At 42.2% G+C, this 23,525-nt stretch overlaps 1 protein-coding gene across 4 annotated transcripts in view; it reads left to right on the top strand.

The window, feature by feature from the left end:
* WNT10B (Wnt family member 10B) overlaps positions 1-23,525 on the top strand; it is an 83,519-nt gene that overhangs the window by 21,736 nt on the left and 38,258 nt on the right. The window contains exon 1 of one of the 4 annotated variants that reach the window (XM_056562229.1): positions 4,039-4,318. The exons of the other annotated variants lie outside the window; for them this stretch is intronic. The gene's annotated coding sequence lies outside the window, so the exon portion shown is untranslated. Of the gene's footprint in view, positions 1-4,038; positions 4,319-23,525 lie in introns of those variants that run through there. 4 annotated transcript variants of the gene reach the window in all.

Raw genomic sequence — 23,525 nt, 5'->3', positions numbered from 1 at the left:
TAGGTATTATGAAAAAAGACAACTAGAGTAACAAAGCAATTGTTAAAGAGAAGACTGACTCCAAGTTTGTGTTAGTGATAGGATATTAACTGCAGGTAGGGAACTGTGGGGACCCCCCCACAATCACTTATAAGTTACTTTTTACTGCACAACCCCTTTAAGGGTATGTTCACACATGAAACATTTGCTGCAGAAATTTGTAGTCATCTGAATAGGATTTGCCCATGCTGCAGAAACAACCCCATTCACATGTATAGAACACAGTTCACTTAAAGAAAATTCTGTAACAGATCTGTTGTATGTGATTACACCCTAATACATTACAGAGGGAATTTATCATTAGTTCCAGTTGATGCCCAAAATGTATAATGTTGCGCTTGTCACTTTGTAAATTTGCGCAAATGACAAGAAGCCCCTGGATAGTGCTAAAAAGCGTGAAAACCTTACACACATTCTTACGCCAGCTTTTTTGTTCAAGTGATAAATTCAGTGCACCAACCCGCACGCCTGCTAACCCCGTTCCCATAACTAGAACCAAACCAGTGCAGATAATGTAAAAATTGTGCAAAATTAGATGATCATTTCGCCGCAAGTCAATGTGCAATTTTGCAGGTGCAAGCCTTTTGATATGTTCCATCTAAGGATATATTCCAACGTACTGTGTTGGCTGAAAATTTCATGCTGCCTATTTAAATGTACTGTAAAGTCGCACATCCTTTCAGTGCCTTTTGCTACCTTCCTTTGCAGTATATACCTATATCTATTCAATTTATATCATGCAAGTTCCATACAGAATAGTTACAGGGTCACCACAATGCACTTTATAGAGGTGGCCCTGTTTATGTAAGGACCTGTGTTGTTGCTGCATTATGAAGAACTAGTACACAGCGTTGCCTGGTCTTCCTACCTAAACCTTGTGGGAGAGAAAGAAACAATGACACTCTCATCCTCATATCTCTTCCTGATATCTTGTCCTCATATCCCGTCCTTATTTCCCATCCTCATATCCTGAACTCACATCCCCACTGCATAGCCCGTCCTCATATCCCAACCTCAATTCCTGTCTTGATATCCCCAACTCATATCGTAAACTCATATCCCATCCTCATATATCAAGCTCATGTCCCAACCTCATATCTTGACCTCGCATTCCGTCTTAATATCCTGAACAAATATCCCTTCCTCATTTCGCCACCTCATATCCCAACCTCGTATCCCGTCCTTACATCCTGTCCCTTTCCCTTTTCTCTGCACCTGCCTGCTGGACAGTCAGCAAGATGTTTAAAAGTTCCGGGCAACCTCTGCAGCCCGAGAGTAAGGAAATCAGGAGATTTATATGAACTTGTATGGAATGTCAGACAAAAGACGTCAGACCCTCACAGTAGGGGGGCGGGTTATGGTTGATTTACCTTTACTATATTTTTAGCTGACATATTAGTAACATGTGTATCTAGTTTCATCAAAATCCCTCCAGCCATTCAGAATTTATGCTGGAACATACTTACATGTATACGGTACATATATTTTTATTTATATATATATATATATATATATATATATATATATATATATAGAATTTTTTTTTAGCAAACGGAAATTCTTTCCCAAGCTGAGGCTAATGCAAACCACACCGATGTGAATTTGTATCACAATCCGTAAGGCAAGTTCACATGCAGCAGATTTGTTGCAGAAATGTCTGAATGTGTTTTTCTTTTTATGTGTTTTCTTTTTGCAGCACATGCATAGATTTGTTTCAGGACTACAAACTATTTCTGCAGCAGAAATTGCTGAGCAAATCTGCACCATGTGAACATTCCCTTAAAGGAGTTCTCTAAGCTAAAACTTTTAACCCCCGCTGTGCCCGAGCTGTAAAACTATACATAATAAACTTTCACTTACCTGCCTACGATCCCCCGTTGTTCCGATATCGCCGTCCCGGTCTCTTCCACTTCCTGCGGGTCGGTGACTTCACTCTGCGCTCAGCCTATCAGCGGCCGCAGCAATGTCCCGTCGCGGCCGCTGATAGGCTGAGAGCAGAGTGAAGTCACCGACCTGCAGGAAGAGGAAGCTGACAGGGACCGGAGCACGGGCAGCGATATCGGAACAACGGGGATCGTAGGCAGGTAAGTGAAAGTTTATTATGTATAGTTTTACAGCCCAGGCACAGCGGGGGATAAAAGATTTCAGTTGGAGAACTCCTTTAAGCTGCAAATATAAGTTAAAGGGTACCTCTCATCAAAAAAACTTTTGATATATTATAGATTAATGTATGCAGAATAACTTTACAAGTGCATGTTATTAAAAAATATGCTTCTTTCTATTTAATTTTCCACTTTGAAGAAATGACCACTAGGGGTCTCCCTACCAGTCCTGGCAGCAAGCATTTCAGACTCATGCTGGAGTCCTAAACACTACGAGCTGCCAGTCTGCTTTGTTCACAAAGGAGAACACTCAGAGCTGCCAGCCTGCTTTGTTCACAGCCTGTTTGGCTGTGAACAAAGCAGGCTGGCAATTCTGAGTGTTTAGGACTCCAGCATGAGTCAGAAATGCTTACTGACAGGACTGATCGGGAAAAATAAAATAGAAAGAAGCATATTTTTCATTAACATGCTATTGGAAAGTTATTCAACATTCATTAATCTAAAATATATCAAAAGTTTATTTGATGAGAGGTACCCTTTAAACGCCAGCAGTAAAAAAAAACTGCAAACCCTTTAAGCATATTGCAGGTATAAAAATGCTTTGAAATCAACTAGTAAGTCAAGCCCGACATGTTAGTAAATGACAGTAGCATTCAAAGGGAGCTATTATGTAGAATGCGTTAGGGAATCAGTAAAAAATCGCCCCAGGAAAACTATGTAAACCATTTCGATTAATTAAAAGGTAGAAATAAAGGCTGAAATATGCCATGTCTTCAGATGAAACAATTGTGGACGTCTTGCTTTAGGAATTCCAGGCTTCTGTAAATAAGACGTGTCCTGTAAAAGGCAATTTTCATTCTACCTGCAATAACATTAGCTCTTTTGTGCTCTCTTTGCTTGTAGTTTGCCATCTAGAGCTTTGCAAATTGATGCTGAACTTTGCCCTGTGATCCCTCATCCACATGTCCCCCAAAGCAGCAGGCAAATAGGTTGTACAGTGATCCCTCAACTTACAATGGCCTCAACATACAATAGTTTCAACATACAATGGTCTTTTCTGGACCATTGTAAGTTGAAACCAGACTCAACATACAATACTACGGACAGCCCAGATCTGTGAAATGTGTTAATGGCCAGAAGAACTGACCAATCATAATGGGCATTCACTGGTAAAACCCCTGTATTACTGAAGCGTATGCACTGACTGGTGTCTGGTAGCGCCCCCTACAGTACAGGGAGGTATTACATGTTCTGTACACTTTACCTGTACCAGGGTTACCTGCACCTCTGGACACCAGGTAAGGGCGGCTCCATGTTACTTTTTTAGGACACTGTGTGTACTGTACAGGACCCCGAAGAAGCTCCTGTCCTCTACATAGACCAGTGTTTCCCAAGCAGGGTGCCCCCAGCTGTTGCAAAACTACAACTCCCAGCATGCCCGGACAGCCTCTGGCTGTCCGGGCATGCTGGGAGTTGTAGTTTTGCAACAGCTGGAGGCTCCATGCTTGGGAAACACTGATATAGACAGTGATTTACAGCTTTTATATGTAAGGATTTTCTTTATCTATATTAGTTATCTACTTATTTTTCTTTAATCCTCACTTTTTCCTATTTTTCGGATGACATTTTGGTGCCTTTAGAACCATTTACCAGGTTTCAATAGAGTTCCGGTCTCAGCATACAATGGTTTCAACATACAATGGTCGTCCTGGAAGTGATTAATATTGTAACTTGAGGGACCACTGTATTCTCTTTAAACCTGTTTTAAACCCTCAGAGATGGAAAACCTCAGGAAAATAATATGGAGGAGATGATGGTAAAGTTGAGAGAAAGAGGTAAATCCTTTGGATGGACAGAGGGGGAGTGGAAAGTGACTTCAGGGAGTGGCTGTGCATTCACTATCCAGATCAACTTCAGACACAGTGGAAAGATTCTGGCAGACACATCCCTATAGAAGCTGCTCATAGTGGTTCTACCGGCAGTGTCTCCATCACGTCTGAGACCTCTTGTGACCAGGTGACTAGGACAATGGCCCGGAGAGGTGCAATGAAAGGGGCGACAAGGCTAGAAGAGAAGTACAAGCGCACCTAGAGGATCCCCCTGACAATGGAGCACACTGATATATCCAGAGGAAGCATCTTCAGCTCATAGAAGAGAACCAAGCACTGGAGAGGAAGGTAGGACAATAAAGGGCTTAGGGAATAGAATAAGGAAGCTTAACTGAAGAAGGTAAAGTGAGGAGAACAATGTATTTAACTACACAAGTGACTGGCAAGTTATTAATTCCATATAATGAGGATAACATTACGTCAAAGAATGATATGATATAAACTGCTCCCGCTGTCAACAGGGCAATACACCTGTCAACTCCGCATGCTTCCATTACATGCTGAAAGTAAGGGAACAGAATGTGCCTTGGTGCATTAAGACTATGGGGGGGTATGTATGGTTTAGAACAAAATCACTGATTTCACTTTGTTAGTCGTGATTTCAGTTACAATCATTCTTTGGTCTGGAATTCATTCATTGCGACTTTTCGATTTGGCGCAAGTTTAGACGCACATACCTTCATTTAGGCGCAAATCTACACCATGAATAAAAGTGACAGAGAAGATAGCTACAACAATAGAATGTCCCAAAGTCACATTTACTGCCTGGAATTCTGGGGTCTGCGCCTTTTGTAGGGCTACATTTGTGCCGAAATTACAAACTTGCGTACGGCAATTGATCATTTTGGCGCAAATATGCTCCATTTGACGCAAAAAAACATACATAAAATAAAACATTGCTACACCATTATTGATGCATACCCCCCTATGTATTCAAATACAGTGGACACGGATTTCTCACCTAAATATACACATATAGTAGAGCTGTCGTTTAAAACAAATCATCATTATCTATCGTATGATCTAATGTGTAGTCTTTGATTTGTATATGTCTTTATTTAACATTAACTTTGATTTGTATAAGTCCTTAACCTTATCACTTTGCGCAAATAATGCAATAATGCGTTGAGTTCAATGACAAATTCATCTCTGCTACACTTGTAAAAAAAAAATTACAGGAGCTAATGTTGATGTATTGACACGTCTGGAATATCTGTCGACTCAGGATGGGTATTACGGTGCCAATCGTTAGGAGTTGGCATCCAGCTAAGGAATTGTTTGCCAAAGCTTCCGGATGCTTTTGCAGCTGCGATATCCAAGGCTTAGGGATTCAGGGTAAGGGTTAACTATAATGACCGCAGGTAGGAAACAGAAGAGAAAAGATATTTGGAGAAAACAGAGAAGATTTATAGAGGTCTGTTAATGAAGGTTCCCCGCTGTCATAGTAAAGCAGTCACCATGGCCATGGTGCTTTAAGACTATAAAAGGTCCATTTAAATTAGGGCCAAAAAGGTCTTAACAACCGTGTAGGTTAAATTCTTTGCACATGATGTCTATGAGGACTTGACTATATGTAACCCTTATGTAACATACAAACACTAATCTATGGTGAGTAAACATTAGTCGTTATGACACTGTATAAATATAGGTAGAGCACTGAATGCAGACTCTTCATTTCATGTATCCCATTATAGTGACACACCTAAACAACTCCTACAGCCATTTCGAGTTGGCACACATAGCGTTGGATAGATGTGAGAAAATACATAAAATGGGATTCATTTACAACGTCCCAAGGTTTCACTGAAATTCGAAAAATGTATACATCCTTCCATCCAAAGCTGTGCCTTATCCCGGATCACATCAGAAATCTCATGTTTTTTTGAGTGAAACCATTTTTTTTAGCCAAGTGTCTGTGAGTCGTAGATTTATCATTGAAACTAACCAAAAACACATTTACTTATAGCTTCCTCTCTTCATTCTCAGTAATAGCCTTAAACAACCCATAGTGAATCACATCAGCCTCTGGGGTCACTTAGATGCTCTTATCGCACTTTTATTATTATACATTTACTCCCAAAGTGATAGATTTTAGTATTAAAGCTGTTTACATACTTGGAGCCTGAGCCTAGAAGGACATAAGAGAAGTCTACATGATATCTAGAACATGTGATCTGGGGACGTTACAAGTGTTCAGGACCGGGGTCACAGTATGAGCTTAGATCTAGGTATTGACTACATACATTACCTAACATTTCACCTCTAAGTTTCAGTGGAAACTGGAAGGTTTCTGCATTTTCCTTACTGCTAATTATTTTCTAGTTTCTGATGACTAATAAACAGGAATTGCAACATAAATCATTCATACAGCAGCTGCCTATTAGAGGCAAAGTAATACAATTTACATAAAAGCAAAGCAGATATTGGGTCCTGCTATAGAAGAGTATTCAGTACGCTGAATGTCATAATCTGTGTATGTGCATAGTTATTGGATATAGGTTTATTAATCAATATCCTCTTACAATATTCTGACTTAAATATAAAATACTGTATTTGTATGATCATTTACTTTATTTTATATTGCCTATTGCATATACATTTGTATTGGTTGGAAAAATAGATAGATAGATATGAGATAGATAGATAGATATGAGATAGATATATATGAGATAGATAGATAGATATGAGATAGATATATATGAGATAGATAGATATATAGATATGAGATAGATAGATAGATAGATAGATAGATGATAGATAGATATATAGATAGATATGAGATAGATAGATAGATAGATAGATATGAGATAGATATATAGATAGATATGAGATAGATAGATAGATAGATAGATGATAGATAGATAGATATATAGATAGAAATGAGATAGATATATAGATAGATATGAGCTAGATATATATGAGATAGATAAATATGAGATAGATAAATAGATAGATGATAGATAGATAGATATGCGATAGATAGATAGATGATAGATAGATATGAGATAGATAGATAGATAGATAGAGAGATAGATAGATATGAGATAGATAGATATGAGATAGATAGATAGAGATAGATAGATATGAGATGATAGATAGATAGATAGATATGAGATAGATATGAGATAGATATGAGATAGATAGATGTGAGATAAAGAGATGATAGATAGTTAGATAGATATGAGAAATATAGGTATAAGACAAATTGCAACAGGTATGTGTTACATAGATTTGTAATAGATAAATGCATATGAAAACAATGGATATATAAATTGATATGAGATAGATAGAAAGATAGATAGATACACTGCTCAAAAAATAAATAAAGGGAACACTTAAACAACACAATGTAACTCCGAGTCAATCACACTTCTGTGAAATCACACTGTCCACTCAGGAAGCAACACTGATTGACAATCAATTTCCCATGCTGTTGTGCAAATGGAACAGACAACAGGTGGAAACTATAGGCAATTAGCAAGACACTTCCAATAAAGGAGTGCTTCTGAAGGTGGTGACCACAGACCTCTTATCAGTTCATATGCTTCCTGGCTGATGTTCTGGTCACTTTTGAATGCTGGCAGTGCTTTCACTCTAGTGGTAGCATGAGACGGAGTCTACAACCCACACATGTGGTTCAGGTAGTGCAGCTTATCCAGGATGGCACATCAATGCGAGCTGTGGCAAGAAGGTTTGCTGTGTCTGTCAGCGTAGTGTCCAGATCATGGAGGCGCTACAAGGAGCCAGGCCAGTACATCAGGAGACGTGGAGGAGGCTGTAGGAGGGCAACAAACCTCCACGTGCCCGTATTACCTGGGCACGTGTGACCTCCACATGCCTGGGTCATACGGGCACGTGGAGGCCACACACACTACTGAGCCTCATTGTGACTTGTTTTAAGGATATTACATCAAAGTTGGATCAGCCTGTAGTGTGGTTTTCCACTGTGATTTTGAGTGTGACTCCATATCCAGACCTCCATGGGTTGATAAATTTGATTTCCATTGATAATTTTTGTGTGATTTTGTTGTCTGCACATTCAACTAAGTAAAAACGAAAGTATTTCATATGATTAGTTCATTCAGATCTAGGATGTGTTATCTTAGTGTTCCCTTTATTTTTTTTTTGAGCAGTGTATATATCAAAGCATAACAATCCCACTGGTTTGAAGCTACATGATCCTTTGATATTTGTGAAGCAATTATCCAACCCAAAAATTGCTCCACTTTTACCTTAATACATAATATTAACTAAGCAATGTACCCAGAACACCTAACAAGATTAAACCTGCTCCAGAGATACCTGCAGAGGATTACTTAAACCCCCAGCAAACCAGACAAGAAGGGGCACCTGCAGAGGGGACTGAACAACACTGGCCTTTCAGTAACCACATGCAGAGTCCTTCTAGTGAAGCATGCAGGGTACAGTTTACTATTAAGTCTTTCATAGGCTTACTTAGTGGTTAAGTATTACTTATCTTTATAGCCATGCTGAGCTCTATTTACTTTTACCAGTGAATCCCACAGAGCATCATTTAATGATATCAGCATGAAGGTGGTTCTCACATCGAAGCCTCCATCATGGAAATACAAGTTCACGTAGCAGGGTTGCAGATTTTACACTGATAATTTATGTTACAGTTATTACACACTAAATGGCATTTGTGGCAAGACTGTCACAGAAAGCAATTGTTTTATGGCCCATAACAAAACCCAAGGCAAATGAATTCATTATGGAACATCGATTATCCATAAAAGATGTATAAATTATTAAAAACCTCTTTTCTGGACCTAAGTTAGCACAGCCATTCCCGAAAAAGCAAACACGAAAAACAAAACAAAAAAAGAAAAAATGAGTATAATATGTGTCATTTATTTGGGAAGATTTCACAGTTAAGGTTGCAATTCCTTATTAGGGAAAGGCTTATTGGAAAGTTTTGTGTATTCAAATATCACGACTTGTTTTGGACAAGTGAGATGTCATCAACTAAATAGAATATTTGAGCCATTTCAAAGGATCTAATGGGACAAAGCCAACTCTGTACTAAAGAAAACATATTCTAGAATACCTTTGGTAGCAATGTGATCCAGCTTTTGTAGCGGAAGTAGGTATTGTAAAACATTTTATATATGTCATCAAGATGGTACTTGTTTTATTTCAAAATTAGTGAATTGTTGTCACAACATAAATCGATTCAATAGTCATTATGCGAATAGTGATTTTGTGGCATCAACATTTCAAGTCTGAGTTAATTCTTTAAAATGACAGAAAATTCTGTAAACATAATATATTATATATGTTATGTGTCATAGTAATACAGTAAATAATGTTTCTAAACCTCCTATCCACGACTAACCAGTCTAATAGATTGGTAATTAGCCATTAGTCTCACTTAGATATCATCTTACTTACAGGTTTACCATTTCTTTGTAAACAGAAATACTTACGGTTGTTTTCACACATATTTTTGGAAAAATGCTACTTCATTTTTTGGTGCAGTTTTCCTGAGCCAAAGCTAGACATGGACATAGACACTTGGACTAGACATGGACATAGACAAACGAATAATAAAATATAAAAACCTACATTTTTTATTCTTGATAGATTCCCCTCTGGCTTTGGCACAAAAACTATATCTAAAAAGCAGTTTTGTTTTCCCAAAAATACCCTGTATGTGAAATAACCCTGAGGCTATGATCATACAGTATATTTTCATTTTGGTACTTATTTTGGTCATTTTTTTTTTTTTTTTTACTAAAGTAAAAGCAACAAGGAAAAAAATGATGCAAATCTTTCCATCAGGCTATGTTCACTTAGTATAAGGGTTTGTTCACATAGAATGAAAGAAACTCCAAAAGAAGCCTGAAAAGAAACCTAGTTTAAAGCTCCAAGTAATTTCAATGGGAAATGTTCAGAAACAGTCCTGAAAAATGCAGCACTAAATCGACTCCAAAAGAAACGCTGTTTCCTGCACCAATTTACTTCAATGGGGAATTGCAAAAACAGCACTGAAAAAAGCAGAATTAAAAGAAGTGACATGTTTTAATTCTTCATCTTCTTGGATCCACTTTTGCTGGAGATGTATTTTATTTTCCATGCAGACTATTGGCTATAGTCAGTAAAAAAAACGGTAGCAAATTTTTTCGCTCAATAAGGATGAAGATCTGCGCATTAAATAAAATATGTTAACTATTTTTCTGTTGTGTGAACCCTGCCTAAGACAGTTTTTAAATGCACCAGATTTATCACAGTGGCTCAGAATTAACCCAAAATCGGCGCATATGTCTGCAGCAATTTGCGGTGGACATGAGTGGTGTCCCATTGACAAATGGGAGTTTCCTAGTGGACTTCATCAGGGATTTAAACATGTTCAATCTTCTTACCGAGTTCAAATCCTCGTCAGAGCACCGCAAAACCCATTTCAATGGGCGTACAGTGCAAGTCACAATCTCCATTCAAAATAAAAAGCAAAGCATTTGTTCTCGTCTTTGGCTACAAAATTCCTAATGAAAATACTAGAAAGTGAGAATCAGAAAGTTAATGGTATAGCCTTGGCCAGAAGTTATGAGACTGACACAAATATTGTTTGCCCCAAAGTTTGCTGCTTTAGTGTTGTTAGATCTTTTAGTCAGATGTTTCTATGGTTACTGAAGTACAATAATAAACATTTTACAGGTTTGTAAACTTTTACTGACAAATACATCAAGTTTATGTAAATGACTCAATAGTGCTTACCCTTCTTTTCCAAGACTTCTTCAATATCTGTAACTGGTATGCTATTTATCAGCTTCTGGGGTAAATCCTGACTGATCACCACCCATTCTTACCTAATGTGTGCTTGGGGTTCATCGCAACTTCTGTGGCTTTTTGTGTCCACCCCTTTTTTGAGCAGCGACCTCAGGTTCTCAATAGATTTGAGATTTGGGGCATTTCCTGTTCACGGCGCCACCTTGTTATTACTTTTGCTTTGTAGCATGGCGCTCCATCATAAGCCTTCTACATCTCCAAATTGCTCCCGGATCATTGGCAGAAGTTGCTCTTGGAGGGTGTTTAGCTACCATATAAACATGGCAGTGTTCATAGGGAAAATTATCAATGAGCCCACTCCTTTCGATGAATAGCAACTTCACACATGAATGGTCTCAGGATGCATTAATGGGCCGATTTCCGCTACGGCACCCCTATCATTCCGTGCCCGAACTCCACTCCGTGCCCGATGATTATCAAACACAGCCACCACGCCCCCTCCATTCTCCATTCATGTTTATGGGAGGAGGCGTGATGGCTATGTATATGAATGCAAGGGGCATGGCGTGACATCACGAACACAGAAGCTCCAAGCTTCCGTGTTCCAGACACCACCGCTGCCTACCTGGAGATTATACATCTTATCCCCTATCCTTTGGATAGGGGATAAAATGTTTTCAGTGGAGTACCCCTTTAAGTTGGCATGACACAGAAGTCATGGTAGTGTTCACTTTTTCTTCTCCAGACAATCATTCTCCCAAATGTCCCAAACAGTCTGATGGGAGCTTTATCAGAGAAAAAAAACTTTCCTCCTGTACAGGGATGCAGTACAACACACTTAATGGTTATAATTCACACTTGTGGGAACTGAAACTTTGTGGTTACCAATCACTTTAAAAGGTTTGTTGCACTTGAATGTTCTGGTACCTAATGAGAACGGTGCTGTAAATAATAGAACTACAGGCTGTGAGAGGCTGTGTTGACTTCACACAGACTTCAGTGTAGCGTTGACTTTCATACTGCCATCTAGAATCTTACACCATTAAATAACAAAGTGTAATATAAGTTTTGTAGAGCAACTTTTTTTTATGTTAAACAGTAGGGCAGCTGATCTCCTACTATAGATTAGGTGTAAATTCCTTTTCATCTAACACAGTCCTTTAAATCCCTGCTATAGCCTACTCTAGGATTAAGGCCTCCCACAACCTGAGCTTTCTTGACCCCTGTCAGGATGTCTTCTCACACAGCCCCAATAGACTCCCCAGAGCTGTCTCCTCCCCAGACTCATAGTAGGTGATATCACAATGGCACCTTTCGCCTAAGGGCTCTCCTAAAGCACACTAGTTGACTTACTATTTGCATTATCTCCACAGGCTCTTTTTCTTTCACACGTCCTCCTGTCCATCGCCCTTCTCAGCATGAACCAACAACTTCAGCAGCTAGATCACCAACATACCTTACAGTCTTTCATGTCTAACAAAACCTCAGTATACACAGACAGTGCATGTCACATCATCTAAAGTGCTGCCTATTCAAGATCTTGATTTAGAAGGATATTTTACCTGCTTATTCTGTAAGGCCCTGCTTATGAGAACCTCACCTATTGACAATCCCATCCACCTGTCAACATTCCCTCCTCCAGTAATAAGGCTTGTCTTCTCCTGGTTCAGAAAGACGTACATGGTCACCCATGATAGAGTCTTCAGGCTGTTGCATTGTTTTTTGCTTCTTGTTGGTCACATATTAACATTTCTGTTCTACTATGCTGAAATATGTACTTGCTGACATGGTCCACACCAACTTGTCAATAGATCAGAAGACTTCTTCCCTTTGAATGTGTTTCCACTACCATTGGTGTATTTTAGCAGTTGTGCTTCATATTTTTTTTATTGCATGTGTTTAGTATCCAGTCATGCTTCAGGATTATTTCAGTTGCTTTGTTGCCAAAATGGTCCCATAAAGTCCTCCTCTCTTTGTTGTATCCTTAATATATCATAATATTTTGCTTTTAAGGTTAGGTATTATAATAAAACAGTTAGACGAAAGATAATACTTAGCACTCACCAGTATTGCACAGTGAAGATTTATTATGCCATAGTGTAGTACAAGGACGCATTTCGGCATGGAAGCCTGCCTCAGCTGTCTGCCTATGGCAGACAGCTGAGGAAAGGTCCCACGCCAAAACGCGTCCTTGTACTACACTATGGCATGAAAGAGGATACCCAGCACTCACCAGTAATGTACAGTGAAGATTTCTTATGCCATAGTGTGGTACAAGGTTGCTTTTTGGCGTGGGACCTTTCCTCAGCTGTAGTCCTCTAGATTTGATTACATGATTCCGAAGATTGTTTTTTCGTGACATATTCTACTTTATGTTAGTGGTAAAATTTTGTCGATACATGCATAGTTTCTTGGTGAAAAATTCCAAAATTTTATGAAAAAATTGAAAATTTAGCATTTTTTTTTAACTTTGAAGCTCTCTGTTTATAAGGAAAATGAAAATTCCAAATAAATTATATATTTATTCACATATACAATATGTCTACTTTATGTTTGCATGATAAAGTTGACATGTTTTTACTTTTGGAAGACACCAGAGGTCTTCAAAGTATAGCAGCAATTTTTCACAAAATTTTCAAATACGAAATTTTTCAGGGACCAGTTCTGTTTTGAAGTGGATTTAAAGGGCCTTCATATTAGAAATACCCCACAAATGACCCCATTATAAAAACTGCACCCCTCAAAGTATTCAAAATGACATTCAAAAGGTTAGTTAACCCTTTAGGTGTTTCACAGGAATAGCAGCAAATTGAAGGAGAAACTTCAAAATCTTCATTTTTTACACTCGCATGTTATTGAATTTTTACAAGGGGTAAAAGGTGAGAAATCTTCCTAAAATGTGTAACCCAATTTCTCTCGAGTAAGAAAATACCTCATATGTGTATGTCAAGTGTTCGGCGGGCCCAGAAGGGAAGGAGCGACAGTGGGATTTTGGAGAGTGAGTTTTTCTGAAATGATTTTTGGGGGCATGTCACATTTAGGAAGCCACTATGGTACCAGAACAGCAAAAAAAAAAAAACACATGGCATACTATTTTGGAAACTACACCCCTCAAGGGATGTAACAAGGGGTCCAGTGAGCCTTAACACCCCACAAGTGTTTGACGACTTTTCGTTAAAGTTGGATGTGTAAATTATTTATTTATTTTTTTCACTAAAATGCTAGTTTTTCCTCAAATATTTTTTTTTACAAGGGATAATAGGACAAAATGCCCCCCAAAATTTGTAACCCCATCTCTTCTGAGTATGGAAATACCCCATGTGTGGATGTCAAGTGCTCTGCTGGCGCACTACAATGCTCAGAAGAGAAGGAGCGCCATTGAGCTTTTGGGAAAAAAAATAGTTTGGAATGGAAGTCAGGGGCCATGTGCGTTTACAAAGCCCCCCGTGGTGCCAGAACAGTGGACTCCCCCACATGTGACCCCATTTTGGAAACTACACCCCTCACAGAATTTAATAAGGGGTGCAGTGAGTATTTACACCCCACTGGCATTAGACAGATCTTTGGAACAGTGGGCTGTGAAAATGAAAAATTACATTTTTCATTTTCACGGACCACTGTTCCAAAAATCTGTCAGACACCTGTGGGGCGTAAATGCTCACTGTACCCCTTATTACATTACATGAGGCGTGTAGTTTCCAAAATGGGGTCACATGTGGGTATTTATCTTTTTGCCTTTATGTCAGAACTGCTGTAAAATCAGCCACCCCTGTGCAAATCACCAATTTAGGCCTCAAATGTACATAGTGCACTCTCACTCCTGAGCCTTGTTGTTCATCCGGAGAGCATTTTACGACCACATAGGGGGTATTTCCGTATTCAGGAGAAATTCCGTTACAAATTTTGGGGGTCTTTTTTTCCTTTTAACGCTTGTGAAAACAAAAAGTATGGGGCAACACCAGCATGTTAGTGTAAAATGTTTTATTTTTTTACACTAACAAGCTGGTGTAGCCTCCAACTTTTCCTTTTCATAAGGGGTAAAAAGGAGAAAAAGCCCCCCAAAATTTGTAGTGCAATTTCTCCCCAGTACTGAGATACCCCATATGTGGCCCTAAACTGTTTCCTTGAAATACGACAGGGCTCCGAAGTGTGAGAGCGCCATGTGCATTTGCTAAATTCCCAGCATGCCTGGACAGTCAGTGGCTGTCCGGAAATGCTGGGAGTTTTTTGTTTTGCAACAGCTGGAGGCTCCGTTTTGGTAACACTGCCATACAATACGTTTTACATTTTTATTGGGGGGGACAGTGTAAGGGGGTGTATGTGTAGTGTTTTACCCTTTATTATGTGTTAGTGTAGTGTAGTGTTTTTAGGGTACATTCGCACTGGCGTGTTACGGTGAGTTTCCCGCTAGGAGTTTGCGCTGCGGCGAAAAATTTGCCGCAGCCCAAACTTGAAGCAGGAAACATACTGTAAACCCGCCTGTGTGAATGTACCCTGTACGTTCACATGGGGGGGGGGGGACAAACCACCAGCTGTTTCAAAACTACAACTCCCAGCATGTACTGACAGACCGTGCATGCTGGGAGTTGTACTTTTGCAACAGCTGGATGCACACTGGTTGGAAAACCTTCAGTTAGGTTCTGTTACCTAACTCAGTATTTTCCAACTCCCAGCATGTACTGATCGCCGAAGGGCATGCTAGGAAATGCAGTTGTGCAATAGCTGGAGGTACACAACTACAACTCCCAGCATGCCGAGACAGCTGTTTGCTGTTTGGGCATGCTGGGATTTGCAGTTTTGCAACATCCGGAGGGCTACAGTTTTAGAGAACACTGCAAAGTGATCTCCAAACTGTGGTCCTCCAGCTGTTGCAAAACTACAAATCCCAGCATGCCCAGACAGCAAACAGCTGTTTGGGCATGCTAGGAGTTGTAGTTTTGCAAGATCTGGAGGGATACAGTTAGAAACCACTGTATAGTGGTCTCAAACTGTACCCTCCAGATGTTGCTAGGCAACTCACCGGCTTCTGTACGATCCAGCCGCACGACATCGCCACCCGCCGATCTCCGCTGCCCGCCCGGATGGGTAAGTGGATCTTCGGCGCCGGTCTCCTTCCGTTTCCCATTCTGCCCCACCTATTGTGGGTGGGCAGGACGGGAAAAACGAAAGTTAACCCCCCGCCCCCGATCTGCTATTGGTGGTCACGTCTAGACCACCAATTGCAGGGATAGGAGGGGTGGCACCCCTGCCACCTCACTCCTATCCCTTCAGGGGGATCGTGGGTGTCTTAGACAACCGCGATCCCCCTTGTATTCCGGGTCACCATAGACCCATAATGACCCGGAATCGCTCAAATCTCAAGTGTGAATTCACTTGCGCTTTGCCACGAACGCCGACATGGGGGGGTCTGATGACCCCCCTGGGTGTTTGCAGGGGATGCCTGCTGAATGATTTCAGCAGTCATCCCGGTCCGATCCCTGCCCGGCACGTGGCGGGGGCCGGAATTCTCCATGACGTACGCCTACGTCATGAGTCCTTAAGTACGAGGGTGTCATGACATAGGCGTACGTCAAGGGTCATTAAGGGGTTAAAGGGGTACTCCGGTGGAATTTTTTTTTTTTTTATCAACTGATGCCAGAAAGTTAAACAGATTTGTAAATGACTTCTATTAAAAAATCTAAATCCTCCCAGTACTTATTAGCTGCTGAATACTACAGAGGAAATTCTTGTGCTCTCTGCTGACATCATGAGCACAGTGCTCTCTGCTGACATCTCTGTCCATTTTAGGAAATGTCCAGAGCAGCATATGTTTGCTATGGGGATTTTCTCCTAATCTGGACAGTTCTTAAAATGGACAGAGATGTCAGCAGAGAGCAATGTGCTTGTGATTCAGCAGAGAGCTCAAGTCAAGGCATTTGATCTCCAGCGTATTTGTGAGAAGGAACTTTCTGACGCCTTGGACTATTATTGTAGAGTGGAACAGGCACACAGACTGGGCCCGGACCCTGGGGTCCATGACCACACCATGAGACCCTCCCCATCTTCACAACAAAACCGACCCCGCCAAGTCATCTTTAAACTTTTGGATTATAATGAATGTCACGCCCTACTGCTGGCTTTCTGGAGACACACCTCCCTTCTAGTAATCCGGGACTGTCAGGTCTTGCTATTTGAGAACTTCTCGGCACCTGTGGCGAAGAGACGCAGAGTTTTCAGTGGGGTGTGCTCCGAACATTTCCGGCACAAGACTAAATTTTAACTTCAATACCCTGCTATTCTACGTATGTTCCATGATGATGGCCCTTCCTCTGTATTCAAAAGTCCATCTGCTGCGGAGGCCGCACTACACAGTCCTGCCAGATCTGACCGCATGAGAGGGAGCCCATGTCGCTCTCAAGAGGACCCTTTCACTTTCTCTCCCCGACATTCCAGTTCTCAACGGGAGGTCTTCTGATTTCTTGTTACTACCTTGAAGCTTCATGATGGAATGTGCCTTGCCTTTCGGGGTGCTCTGCTTCCAGGAACACATGGTGATCTCTGCAATTTACCTCATGTATCTGCCGACATTGTGCCTTTGGAGCGGCAGCCCTCTCCGGGTGATTGGGCGGCGGATGGGGGACTTTAATGTTTTCTTGCTCAACCCTATGTTGAATAGACATGATATTGTTGCTCTTTATCGCAGCGTCTCTCAGGACCCTTGGTCACTTAGGATTCTCTGTTTGGTGGGAGGGCTTGTTCCCCTATGTACCTGTGCCTTCTGAGGAGGTACCATGTTGCCCCTTTTTCTCCTGCTATACGCCAGGAGGCTGCATTTTCTGTACTGGTAGAAAAAAGAGAAGTCCCTAACACGGTGTAGGCCACTTCTATAGTGTGCACAGAGTGTTTATTATATGAAAAAAAATAGGCAGCAATGCACTTCTTTAAAATTCACTTCTTTATATCACATCCATTCGATAAAGCTGGGAAGACTTCGGGCAGAGCAGAACGGAAAAAAAAAACGCTGTGGCAGCGCCGGGCGTACAGGAGGCTAACCTCGTGTACGCCCTGCGCTGCCACAGCGTTTTTTAATTCTGCTTTGTCCGAAGTCTGCCCAGCTTTATCGAATGGATGCTTTATTCTCAGGCTCTTTGCACCCCTCATTTTCACAGCTTCGGCTCTTATCCCCTCATTGGACTTTTTACCGGTTTTACAGCGGTCAGTAGTGCCACCCCCAGCTATCCTCTACAGTGTTTATTACATGGTTTATTGTTGCATTTCTGTTTTGCATCTCTAGTTACGCACCCTCATCGCTGGAGTCTAGTACCAGGGTTTTGAAGGCGCTGTCTGATCCACTAGATTCCCTCTCCTTTCCCCCAATAGTGTGAGTGTTTTTGTGGGTGTGTGCTTGTCTTCCCTCCCTCCTCTCGTCTCCTTTTCTCTCTCTCTTTTTTTTTTCTATTTCCCTCTCTTTTTCCTTCTCTCTGCAGCCATGCAATTGATCTGGAATGTCAAGAGCCTCCGCTTTCCTAATAAGCGAATGCAGATCCTACGTCAGCTGAAAAGACTATACTCAGATGTCGTAATGCTCCAGGAGACTCATCTAGCAACTGAGGATCTGACCCGCATGTCTAAGCTCTGGGTAGTTGCTGTTGTCAGGGCATCAGCGGTAGGGGGCAAGACGGGCACCTTGATTCTTATACACAAAAACTTCAGGGGTATGGTGGTAGCCCAGGAGGTTGATAAGGAAGGTTGATGGGTGTGGGTACACTTACGTTATGAGGGTCGAGATTATAGCTTGTATAATTGTTATGCTCCTAATGGGGATAACGGACAGTTTTTTCAGTCATTGGAGACCATGATTTTAGCTGATACTAAGCCCTACAAGGTGGTGGGTAGTGATATGAGCGCTGTAGCGGTCACAATAGAGGATAGGTCTGCGGACCATACTATTACTCAACCTAGTGACAGGGTGTTCTCCAGTTTTCTAGAGTCCTCTGATCTCCGAGACCCTTGGCGATTGAGGCACCCAGATAGCAGAGATTTTACCCACTTTTCTCATAGCCACTCTTCCTGGTCCCGAATAGATTATTTGCTTGTTTCCCCAGGCCTGTTGACCAAGGTAGTGTCCTCAGATATCCCCACCATGGTGATCTCAGATCACTCCCCTATCTCTCTCTCACTTGCTGACTCCTTCCCGAGGGGTGCCGATTATCAATGGCGTTTTTCCACCTACATGGCAAAAAATGATAACATTGCTAAATCTCTGAAAGGCTGGTGGTCGGAGTTCTCTTGGCATAATAGTGGCCATGTTTCTGATGCTCCTCTTTACTGGGAATCGGCCAAGTCAGTGCTTCGTCGTCTGATTGCCTATATGGCCACGGGGAAAAAGAAGTCCCTCTAACACTTCCAAGAGGCCAGCAAGGCTTTACAATCTGCTTATACAGCGGCGGCTTTCCAGGTGTGGAAGAAGGCTAAAACCACCTTCGACCTATAGTCGGAACGTAAATATTTGGCTGCCTACTCCAGGTTTCAAGTGGAATTATTTCACTTTGGAAATAAATCTGGTCGCCTTAGGCCCCCCCCCCCAACACTTCTCCTCCTTGCGTGATGACTCCGGAATGGTCCACTCTGACCCTAACATTATTCATTCCATGTTCCACTCTTATTACATATGTTATACTCCTCTTCATGGTTTTCAGTAAGATGTTTCTGGGGTTGGTTCAAGTGCCCTCGCTGTCCTCTGATAACTGAGATGCTCTTAATGAGGACTTCACTGAAGACGAAGTTCGCCAGACCATTAAAGGTCTTCATATTGCGAAAGTGCCGGGCCCTGATTGTTTCTCCGGTGAATTTTATAAGGTCTTGATTCTTTATTAACTTTTTTTTTTCACTTTTTTTTTGCAGTTATAGCCCCCATAGGGGGCTATAACACTGCACACACTGATCTTTTACATTGATCTTTGTTATCTCATAGGATAACATTGATCTATGATTCTTAATCTTGACTGCTCATGCCTGGATCTCAGGCAATGAGCAGTCATTCGGCGATCATGAGTCATGAGGCAGGTAAGGACCCTCCTTGTGTCTGCCAGCTGTTCAGGATGCCGAGATTTCACCACATCGTTCCCGAACAGCCCACTGAGCTAACCGGCAGTACTTTACTTTCACTTTAGATGCGGTGATCAACTTTGAACGTCGCGTCTAAAGGGTTAATAGCGTGTGACACCGCGATCAGTGGCACGCGCTATTAGCCACGGGCCGGGCCCGACCCACTATGATGACGCCATGACCCTGCATTATAGAAGGGCAGCATACTTAGGGCGTACAGGTACGCCCTGAGTCCTTAAGTGGTTAAGCTAGTGTCTAAAATGTTTGCTGATCGCCTCACTGTGTTTCTGCCCTCGTTGATAGGTCCTTCCCAAGTGGGCTTTGTCCGCAGTCGATCAGCAGTGACTAATATCCACAAAGGGCTAACTGTACTGGATAGGGTGCCAAAAAGGCATTCGATAATGTCAGGTGGTACTGGCTCGGGATGATGTTGGACAAGATTGGCATTACTGGTCATTTCTGCACATTTTTAGGGGGTCTCTATGCTTCCCCCCAGGCACAAATTCACACTTCAGGCATCTTGTCTCCCCCCTTCCCTCTTTTTAAAGGGACACGACGGGATGCCATTTGTCCCCTCTCTTATTCAATCTGGCCCTAGAACCTTTGTCCCATCATCTGGAGTACTCGGATTTGTATCATGGCATTGCAATCCAGTGCAAACTGGTCAAATTGACCCTTTTCGCGGATGATGTTTTGATCTTCCTAGCCAATCCAAGGACCCATTATGCCCCCCTTATGTCCACTTTAGCTCATTTTGGAACCTTCTCCGGATATAAAATCAATCAACTGAAAAGTGAACAACTCCTGCTGGACCCTCTAGACCTACCTCTTACTGGACTACCCTGGGCATACCCGGGGATCTTGTCAAGCCCTATATTACTTACTTAGGTATAAAAATTGGTAGAGACCCCTCTCTCCTCTACACCTTGAATTAGTCCCATTTGTTCAAGGAGATTTAGGAAGAGCTTCATCGCTGGGATCATATACCAATCTCTTTCCCAGGCAAATGTCATTTGATCAAATTAGGTCCACAAATTAGGAAGGCGTCTATTTCGGCTTTGTATAGATGCTTTAATGACCGTCTTTTAAAGGTCTCCAAACATACACTTTTCACTAAATGGGAGTCGATTCTTCAGGATCCTGACGTACGCGAGCGGATATTGGAGGGTTGGTCAAGTGAGGGCTAATGTCATCAATGAGCACTGGCGCAAAACGTTTTTTAAGCTAATGCACTTTGGTTATTTGGGCTTTAATATCCCAGCTACCTCTACATTCCCGGACAGAATAACTGCCTGTCTGAAATGCAATACTCCTGACACAGATTTTTATCATGGCATTTGGTCATGTTCCAAGTTGCAGAGCTTTTGGTGGGATGTTGTAGACTATATCGCTAGGTATTGGACCCATCGCGTTCCATTGACCCCTCAGGCACTTCTGTTCCAGACTGTTGATCTTTCTGTTGCAGAGGAGGTGGGTCTGCGATTTATCCCAAAGTTCCTCCATGTCATTCTCCATAATTATGCGTGACTGGATAAAGACTACCATGCCAGTCATAGCCGATGTGGTGGCAGAACTTAAAACTTTCTTGGAGGTGGACAGACTGGACACAGAAAGACACAGAGAGCGCAATGTGAGGAAATTCTTTGCAAATTGGCATACTTTCCTGTCCGCTCACTATACCAAAACCCAAATTGATGTCATAGTGTTACCTTTCTGTCACACTGAATGGTACTCCCTGGCATCCCTTAGTAATACCCTTATTCCTCTTCGTCTCTCCGCTGGACTGGGGTGAGCTGGACTGGGGTTCTACATGTGTCTGGAGGTCTTCTTTCATTCTCTTTTTCCTTTTCTTTGTCTTTCCTGGCCCCCTCCCCTCTCCCTCCCCCCCCCCCCCCCTCCCCCCCTCCCCCCTTTTCTTTTTGCGTGTTGTATTTGTGGTAAGCTTAAGGGGTAATGGTGTCTAGGGTGTTGCGGAGTAGTGGTATAGGGTATAGGATTAACCCTTAATTGTCATGAAGCCAGGGTGCGGGCTTCCTCAATGTAATTAGTCCTACCGCCACCCGTCCCACAAACTATAGGGAGAACTAAAGGATTGTCCACAGCAGGAGTTGAAGTAAACCAGGAATAACTTAACTGCAGATTTTATGCAAGTGCAGCTAATATACAGTCTTTTGCAAGAGGGACCATAGTACAGGTTCCTCACAGGTTTGCTGGGACTTAATAATTGAATGAGCTTAATAATTGATTTAGCTATCCGCTGTGCCACTGAATTTAGGGGTAGTTTTTGGGTTCAATAGTCACGCAAAGATTTGTAGGTTTTGAGCTGGATTATCTCACCATTTTGATGGCTGCTGAAGTAATAGGCTTCAGGCCTAGCTTGTCTTGTAGATGTCATAACAGATCTGCTTTCTCTGATAGTCCTAAACCAAGAGATTGATTAAGAGGCAGCAGCCTCATTATATATGAAGGGGGCAGGATCAAAGCTCATTGGTGGTGCAAACCTGTCAGTCCTGACCTAAAGCATTATGGGCTTATCACATGACCCAAAGGTCCTTGAGCCTTAGCATAACACATCTTATTAACAGTCACATGACCTAAGGTCCTGTACATCAATAGACTTATAATAGTATATATATATATATATATATATATATATATATATATACATTAAACACAGTATTAAGAGGCGACTAGGGGTTAGCCCTCCAGGAGAGTCCTGATAGCATGGCTGTGGGGACTTTAGACAGAGGGACAGGACTAGGGTTGCCACCCTGCCGGTATTTTACCGGCACAGCCGGTATTTTCATTCAGATTCCGGGCTGTGCCGGTAAGTTTGGATGAAAAATACCGGCCATGCAATGGCCGGTATTTTTCATTCACTCTCATCACACTAACCTGGAAAAAAAAAAAAAACTCCTGTTCTGTTCGGTGCCGACACCGCTGAGCGGGAGTGCGGGCCGCACGCCCGCACCATGCCGCTCAGCACAGCACCCTCTCTGACTCTGAGGCTGTCCCTGTCTCCCAGTCCCAGTCTAAAACTTTACCTATGCAATGCTGTGCGGCCGGATCTGCGGAGGGACGTTGCGGAAGTGACATCACTCCGCAGACCCGCGCAGGACATCACGTCACTCGCCGAGACTGAGAGGAGACTGGAGAGGTGCTGCGGTAGTAGGTAAGTGTGTCTGTTACTATGTGTGTGTCTGTGTTCGTGTGTCTGTCAGTCAGTGTTTGTGTGTCTGTCAGCCAGTGTGTGTGTGTCAGTGTTTGTGTGTGTGTTTCTCTGTCTAGGGAAGAGGAGGGAGGAGGGGGGGGGGGGGTAACTGCCTATACCTATGGGGAAGAGGGGGGGTGGGTAACTGCCTATACCTATGGGGAAGAGGGGGGGTGGGTAACTGCCTATACCTATGGGGAAGAGGGGGGGGGGGTAACTGCCTATACCTATGGGGAAGAGGGGGGGGGTAACTGCCTATACCTATGGGGAAGAGGGGGGGGTAACTGCCTATACCTATCGGGAAGAGGGGGGGGGTAACTGCCTATACCTATGGGGAAGAGGGGGGGCGGGGTAACTTCCTATACCTATGGGGAAGAGGAGGGGTAACTGCCTATACCTATGGGGAAGAGGAGGGGTAACTGCCTATACCTATGGTGAAGAGGGGGTGGG

This window comes from Hyla sarda, chromosome 2 (genome assembly GCF_029499605.1).
Source record: "Hyla sarda isolate aHylSar1 chromosome 2, aHylSar1.hap1, whole genome shotgun sequence".
Taxonomy (NCBI): Eukaryota; Metazoa; Chordata; class Amphibia; order Anura; family Hylidae; genus Hyla; species Hyla sarda.
Note: the sequence above shows the minus strand (reverse complement) of the source record. Positions and strands in the feature narration are given on the sequence as shown.